General features: G+C 39.1%; 1 long non-coding RNA gene across 1 annotated transcript; it reads right to left on the reverse strand.

Moving 5' to 3' along the window:
• Positions 1-4156: 4156 nt before the first annotated feature.
• LOC127554096 (uncharacterized) lies at positions 4157-7316 on the reverse strand. Its single transcript, XR_007951897.1, has 2 exons — positions 7254-7316; positions 4157-4969 (listed from the first exon to the last, which is right to left on the reverse strand). It is a non-coding gene; the product is annotated as an uncharacterized LOC127554096 (long non-coding RNA).
• Between the last annotated feature and the right edge of the window lie 414 nt (positions 7317-7730).

Here is a 7730-nt window from a genome sequence, read left to right on the forward strand (position 1 = left end):
CACTTCCCACTTCCTGGCTGTGTGACGCTGGGCAAGTCATTTAACTCCAATTGCCTCAGCAAAAAAAAAAAGTTAAATGAAAATTTTTTAAAAGATTACTATTACTGGGAAAGGGCATAGTATAAACAATTCAGTTTGATGTTTGTCAAATTATAAAATTGTAGAGCCTTGACTAGCCTTGAAAAGTACAGTTGTGTCCTCATAGAGTAATAGGTTTTTATGGAACTATCTGTCCAATTTGGAATAGTGTTTTATTTGCTACAAGGGCTGGGACATTTAGAAAATGCAGATCAAAAAGTTGGTTATACATGTAATAAGTATAGATCTCTTAGGAAGATTTGGCAAAGTACTCTGTAAAAGTCTGAGGGAAAAGCAATTTCTGTATCTGTGCTACAGTAGCTTGTCTCATGTCCAGAAAGTACCATCCCCCTTAGGTATGGAAAAACAAGAAAGTGAATTCCTTCTATTCCCAAAATAACATTTCCAGGGAGCATTGCAATGCTTTATACTAATCCCTTATCTCTGGAAATCAATCAGCTTGCCTTTCATAGCAGGGTGAAAGATTCCAAAATCTAGGGATTCTAGTGTCAGATATCCGAGTCTGGCAAATTCTCATGGATGAACATACCCCAAGCAAACCTTGGGAGGTATTAGAGTTGCCTGGCAACTGAGTGGGCATCTGTGCATCAAACAAATTGGTTATTTCTTTTATCTTGGCACTTGATGGAGTAAGAAAGATTGAATCGGGAAGAATTAAGACAAGCAGAGTAACTGAAGAATTCACAGCTAAATCTAGTTCTGGATTTGGGTCATTCCTCCTCTGGTGAACAAATATTGTTGGATATTTACTCACCAATTACACAGAGGAGCAGTGAAGGGAATAACAGAATAGTTAGATGCCACTAGCAGAATGGCATGGGAAAACAGAATGACTCTAGAAAGGTTATTGGCAGGAAGAAGAGGAACATGTGTTATACTTGGAAGTACCTTTGATAGGGTGCAGCTTCTAGAGGAAATATAGCAATAATTTTAAGATCCTCTGACCTAAGTATGCTTTTGTTCTAAATCTAAATCTAAATGATTCTAAAGTCTGCTGGCTTTAGAATTCAAGGATCCTGAGGTTCCCCAACAGAGTGCTATTGTCCTAATAATATGTCTGTCAATGTTTGTAAAGGTCTTCTGGCCTTGGGATATAATATATATATATAAAATAATATTTCTTCCCTTAGGTTTTAAAGAAGATATATTAGTGATCCTGAGATCCCCCAACCTTTGGATGCTATTATTCTAACAATCTGTCAACGATTCTAAAGTCTTAGAATAGTCCTACAAACATTGCTGACTGTCGGATAGAGAATCTGTTAGAGATGAGTGAAATGGGAAACTGAGGACTTCTCAGAATAATCACTTGATAATTCCAGATTTAGCTCTAACAATCTGTTAATCATTAGGCTCTGGGAAGAAGAGCAAAAGACTTACTCTTCTAGCAGCAACATCTGTGATAACTTCCTGGAGCTTTACATAACTACTTAGAGAAGACTATGACTAACTATTTAATGTCCTAGAGTCTACAAAGTGGCTGATTGAGAAAAGCCTGGCGTAAAACCAAATCTCCTTACACCATTTTAAGTGATTATTAACCTTAGAAGCAGAACAAACTCTTTTTTTGGAACAAGTCTTGCATAACCAAGACTCTAGTGTCACAAAAAGCCTATCTATCTATCAGAGACAAATAAAGGAATAAAAGTCAAGTTTGTCAATGATTTTAGGAGGATTAATAAGAATGGGTGGGTAATTTTTTTTTCTCTCACTGACCATTTAAATTCTCTCATAAACTTTGTGAAAGCGACCCTCCTCCCTCTGAGACTTCAGTGAGAGGACTATCTGTTTCTTGAAAGATCCTAATAAAATTTCTGTTCTTCACTCCGAGATATCTCTGAGTATTTTTTTTAATTGGGGTTTGCCATCCCACACAGTTCCTCAGACAATAGTGAATAGACTACTCCTCAAATCTATCTGTAAGCCATAAAATTACCAAAAAAGTGACATGAAGAATTGCATAAATTTGTCTTCTTGCTCAATTCTTTTGGAACTTAGCCCACTTCTATTAGCATTACAATTATAATAAACTTTGCCCCTTGACTTAGAGATGGGTTCAAGAGACAATTCTTTTGAAGACACCTTGGGATACTGGTCTATGACCCCCAACCTTTTGGAGTCTCTTTCTGAACCTCAATAGTTTCACTCTTAGTACAGTCCTATCAGAATAATTAGCAGAAAATTTAGGGATTAATTATCCATCCTGTGTAAGGAGATTTGTGCAGGGGTTAACAGACTTTTATGAAGGGGAATCTAAGAAATTTTCACCAAATGTGAGGGGTTAGAAAAGGATGTGGAAACCAAATATTAAAAAGAAAAAAAGTAAAATTGTGAAAAATGGATGGGCATTTATTTTTCACAGTTATGAAAATCAAATTGGAAAAATGAAACAATTAGAAAACAAACTCCCAAGGACATCAAGGAATAAACGAGGGCAAAGTTTATTTTCTCCCCAAATAATGTAAGTTCCTTGGAAGCAGGGACTGGATGTGCAATAAGAGGTAGAGATTCATCTCCTGTAACTTTTGTAACATCCAATTAATGGGGAATCAGAGATGGGAGTCAATAAGTCAAGAAGATAGGGGAAGTCCTGAAGCTGAGAAAGATATAGAAGTTGAAAAATTGTATCAGGATTGGTGTGAGAAGTCCTCAAATGGACACCAGAAGAGGAGGGATTAAGTGGGATGCAGAGGACATGAGATTTTTTTCAGAAAACTAACCCCTGCCATAGTTTGGGCCCACACTTCCAAGAAACCTCCCCCTTGCTTGTACATACAAACTACTTTGTAATCAATCTACAATCCCCCAGTTCTTGTACCCTGAGGGTGGAGTACAGATTGTGAGCCTTGGTACTAATGTCCCAAGGTATGATAAAGTTGTTTTAGGGTATAAAAAAGCCTACTCTGTTACTGTCCTTTGTCCTTCACTAGATCTTAGAGAAGGCAGTGTCCCTTTCCTGCAGGAACTGAATAAACTGCTTTCTGCTCTGACCCTGAGAATCATCTATTTGAATTATTTTGGGTTAATAGTTATTGTCTTACACAAGAAGAAATAGAACAAAAGGGGGAAAAAAAACATGAAAAAAATAAAGTGAAAAACTATGCTTAAATCTGCATTTAGACTCCATCAGTAATTTCTCTGGATGTGGATAGCATTTCCCATCATAAATGAACATGTCTTAAGAACATTCTTAAAATGAGAGTTAAGAGCTGGGTCATTTCTTCTCCCTGGGATTCAGTTTTCTCAATTATGAAATAAGGGGGTCAGGCCAATACTAACCAGCTCTGAGACCTTTGATCCTTAGAAAACCCTTCTTGCTCTTATTTTTTGGCATCATTAAGCCCCAAAGAGGTACCAGAGATGGACTTGACATGCGGTAATTGAGTGGCTCATCGGGTTCAATCAAGAATTCCAAGGGGACAAATTAATTAAATAAAGACATCCCTTAAGCCTGAATGAGCATCCTTGTTACCTAGGTTCTCCCTAAGAGGGAGAGAAGTCATGTTTTTAGAAACCTGTCTCCTCTAGGGACTGACTTGGTTGCAAACAACAGGAAGAGAAAGTTATCCTCTAGATTAGCTATTTTAAAATTGATAATTGATTTTAATTCAATTTTTAAGACTTAATTGAGCCTTCATGAATTAAATTAGCTTTGGAATTCCACCCTTCACCTATAACCCTAGAGAAACTTGCCTAAAGGTCAAACTTTTGTCTCTTAATTATCTCCATTCAAGATTCAATTCTGTCATTGAGTCTTCATCTTTGTATTATTTATCTTTATAACCAACTTCACTTCTCACTTAACTTCCCTCATTCCATCTCCTCATTAAAATGTCTACCTATCAGAATGGTTTTGTCTGAGGAAATGCAAATGGTGTACTGACAGACCCATTGGAAGGAAGTTTAAAAGCCCTTACTGAGCTCCCAGGCTTACGAGAGACTTCCAATTTGACCTACTTTCTTTAAGTTTTACCTGAGGCTCCTAGAAACTGTAGAGCACACAGTGGCCAGCTGGGGTAAAACCTGTAATGCCAGAGAAACTGAGGCAGGAGAGAGATTAGAGAGTTTTTAATATTTTATTAATGGGAGAGTAAAATTGGATGGACAGGACTCTGTCTCAAATTATCCAGTCAGACAGAGATAAGTATACTGGGACCAAGGAATCCATGTTGGTCGCAGGGCTGGAGGAGACTGTCATCCCAAAGAATCCAGCTGCCAGCCTCCAGCAATGAATGGGAGAATCTCAAACCTTTAAGCACCTTTTGGAGACAAAGAAGAGGGAAAAGGCGGGAAAACCTCTGTCAGGATAGGGGAGGCCATAAACCTAAAAAAACCCAGAAACAGGATATCTGAATACACAGAGATAAAAATGTCAGTGAAATATCTTGGAATATTTTAGAGGGATATTGTAAATTCTTGAGGACAGAAAAGAGTCAGGAGGCCTACTCTCTTGTTTATCTTGCTTGTGCTAACAATTTAGAACCTTAGAGTAATTGGTCCTCAGTCTTAATGGACCAGACGGGGATTTACAGCTTAGGGAATTGAGACAGAACAGTAAAAAACTGAGACAAGGGAAACTGAGTCAGGACAGTTAAAGAGAACTATGGCATAACAAACCATCCTAGCTGGATTGAGTAACCAAACCCACTGGTGAGTTAGGAAGAAGTCTACAAAAATCATGTGAAGACTTCAGCCAAAAAATGGGCGGTGAAAATAGTTTGTTGCAATAGCCCACCATGAAGACAGCCAAACCAGACCCTGTGGAGGTCTCATAGCTTGAGCAGACATCAGAGACACGGAGATATTCCACTGCATCCTGGACCACGAGCCATTATTTTGACTTTTGTCTTGACAATAGGCCTTGATGACTCTGGAAGAGAGAATGACAATTTTGTACAGCTCTGCTTCACTTGCATCCAATTCTCTCTTTTTTTTTCCCTAGCAAATGTATTTATTTTTAATACATTGCTTTGTGAATCATGTTGGGAGAGAAAAATCAGAGCAAAAGGGAAAAATCATGGGAGAGATTAAAAAAAAAGAGGTGAACTGAGCATGTGTTGATTTATATTCAGGCTCCTTAGTTCTTTTTCTGGACACAGAGGGCATTTTCTGTCCAAAGATTATTGGGATTGCTTTGGATCACCGAACCACTGAGAAGAAGCAAGCCTTTCATAGTTGATCATCGGACATTCTTGCTGTTATTGTGTACAATGTATTCCTGGTTCTGCTTGCTTTGCTCAGCGTCAGTTTGTGTAAATCTTTCCAGGCCTTTCTACAATCAGCTTGTTCATCATTTTTATAGAGTAATAGTATAGAGCAATATAAAATAATATTTTATAGAGCAAAAGAACAACTTTTTCAGTCATTCCCCAATTGATGGGTATCTACTCATTTTCCAATTTTTTCCTACCACTAAAAGAGCTGCCACAAACATTTTTGTATATGTGGGTCCGTTAGGATTTCCTTGGGACACAGACCCAGTAATGGCCCTTTTGGGTCAAATGGCATAGTTCCAAATACTTATATCCAGTTTTCAAACAGGTCAAGACACCATCCTGAGATAGCACTAGGAACGACAAACAACAACAATTCACCACTGTTTGCAAACTGCTTTTGTTCAGAGATGTGTGCCTCAATTTACTTTAATTTTCTAACACGATATTATTATCACCAGTATTATTTATTAACTATCCCCTTGAATTCCCAAATCCAAACATCTTTCCTTTTCCACTTCCTTAACAGGTAGAGTTTCCCTTAACCAGAATATGAAGAAATAAATAAAACTTTTATTAAGTTCCATCAAGGCAGGAACTACCTTCATTTTGAGTTTAGTTCCTAGTACAAAAGGCGCTCTTGGAGTGTAATGTAATACAATGTTTAATGCCTTTCATTCATTCACCGATGTTTTCAGACATTTTATATTCCTGCTCTTCATACATTCTACATTCCAGTTTTTTCCTGTATATGACAACCCATCTTTTGCCTCTGAGTTTGTACATGGCTGGAATTGCACAGCTTGCTCATCAACCAGTCTTAGAATTCCTAAGTTCCTTCACAAGCCTAGCTCTGGTCATAGAATATAGCTTCTAGGGAGACACAGTAGGGAGTTCCCCTGACCTTAGATTGCTTCTGTTCTAATAATCTGTCAATGGATCTAGTCTTCTGGCTTTAGAATCAGTGATCCTGAGATCTCCCTGACCTTAGAGCACTATTGTTCTGACAATCTGTCTGTCAGTGATTCTAAAGTCTTAAGATAGTCCTGGATCTGCTGGTCCTCTCCTCAGTTCTTTCTCTGGGCCATAAAACAGCATATCAGTGACATGAAGAACTGGATAAATGTGTCTCCTTTCTCTTGGTCCTTTGCTAAATTCTTTTGGAACTTGGCCTGCTTCCATTGGCGTTACAATTACAACAAATTTTGCCCCTTGACTTGGATTCAAGCCTGCAAATTCTTTTAAGACACTTCACGACATGGGTCTGTGACCCCACATTTTGGGGTCTCTTCTGAACCTCAATACTGATACCCCGAACAAGAAACATTTCCTGATCCCCAGTTATTAGTGATCTCTCCCTCTTGAAATTACTCTTTATGCACATACTACATTATGCCCATAGTAGAATAAAAGCTCACTGAAGGCAAGGACTGGTTCATTTTTGTTTTTGTAGCTCCATCACCAATTCGAATTTAATTTTCTTCATTTGTGTCTTTCTTTTGCTCAGTCTTTAATCATCTCTTTTTTCTTTCCTCTTCCCCTCTCTTGAACCTCTGAACCTCATTGTCTCTGTTGCCGGGAAGAGAGCTGTTCTCTTGGGCTCCTTTATTCAATCGTTCACCAGCCCCAGATAGGAGTCCCTGAAGTCATCTTCTCAGGCTTCTTCCAGATTCTGCCTCTTCTGCTTTTCTCTTCCCCCTTCTCTCTGTTTCTGGGGGCCGAGTCCCAGCATCCATGCTCCCAAATCCTAACGATCACCCAAGTGTGAGAGAAAGGTGACCTCATTTTGAACATTTACTCATCAAAATCTTAGAATCTTCTAATAAATACAGACTTCTCTTGCCCAAGAGATAGTCTAGAAACAGCAATGTATGTTCAAACAGAAGAGAGAAGGTCAGAGGTAGAAGAGACTCTACAAAGATTACTGAATCACAGACTCACCCAGATCCTGTATGAGTTTCCTCATTTTACAGAAGGAAATGGAGACCTAGAAATGAGATCGAGATGTCCAAGGTCACTCACCCAGCAAATTTCTGGCAGAGAAACATTAGAACCCTAGCATCCTGATGACCCAGAGCCCTTTCTGCCATTTCCTCCCCAAAATGCACATAATAGTACTTTTCTCCCCGTGGTCCCTTCCACAAATAGAAGCCCAAGTGCAGCTGAGCTAAGTCTCCCTATTTCATCCTTCTTAGCCTCCCCTCCTCCCCCGCCCCACTATTTACTGGATCCAGGACAACTTCCCTTGAGGCCGCTGATTAGTCCTGGTCCCACTTCATCCCACCTGCAGCCTTGGCCTTTATATCCTAGGTGCCTGAATCCCTGGAAGTGGGCCCTGGATCCCAGAGTCAGTCTCAGAAGCTTCTGGCCCTAAAGCCATATAATCCATAGGCAGCTGGGCCCTGAGCACCCAGGATT

The sequence above is a fragment of the Antechinus flavipes genome, chromosome 1, assembly GCF_016432865.1.
Source record: "Antechinus flavipes isolate AdamAnt ecotype Samford, QLD, Australia chromosome 1, AdamAnt_v2, whole genome shotgun sequence".
Taxonomy (NCBI): Eukaryota; Metazoa; Chordata; class Mammalia; order Dasyuromorphia; family Dasyuridae; genus Antechinus; species Antechinus flavipes.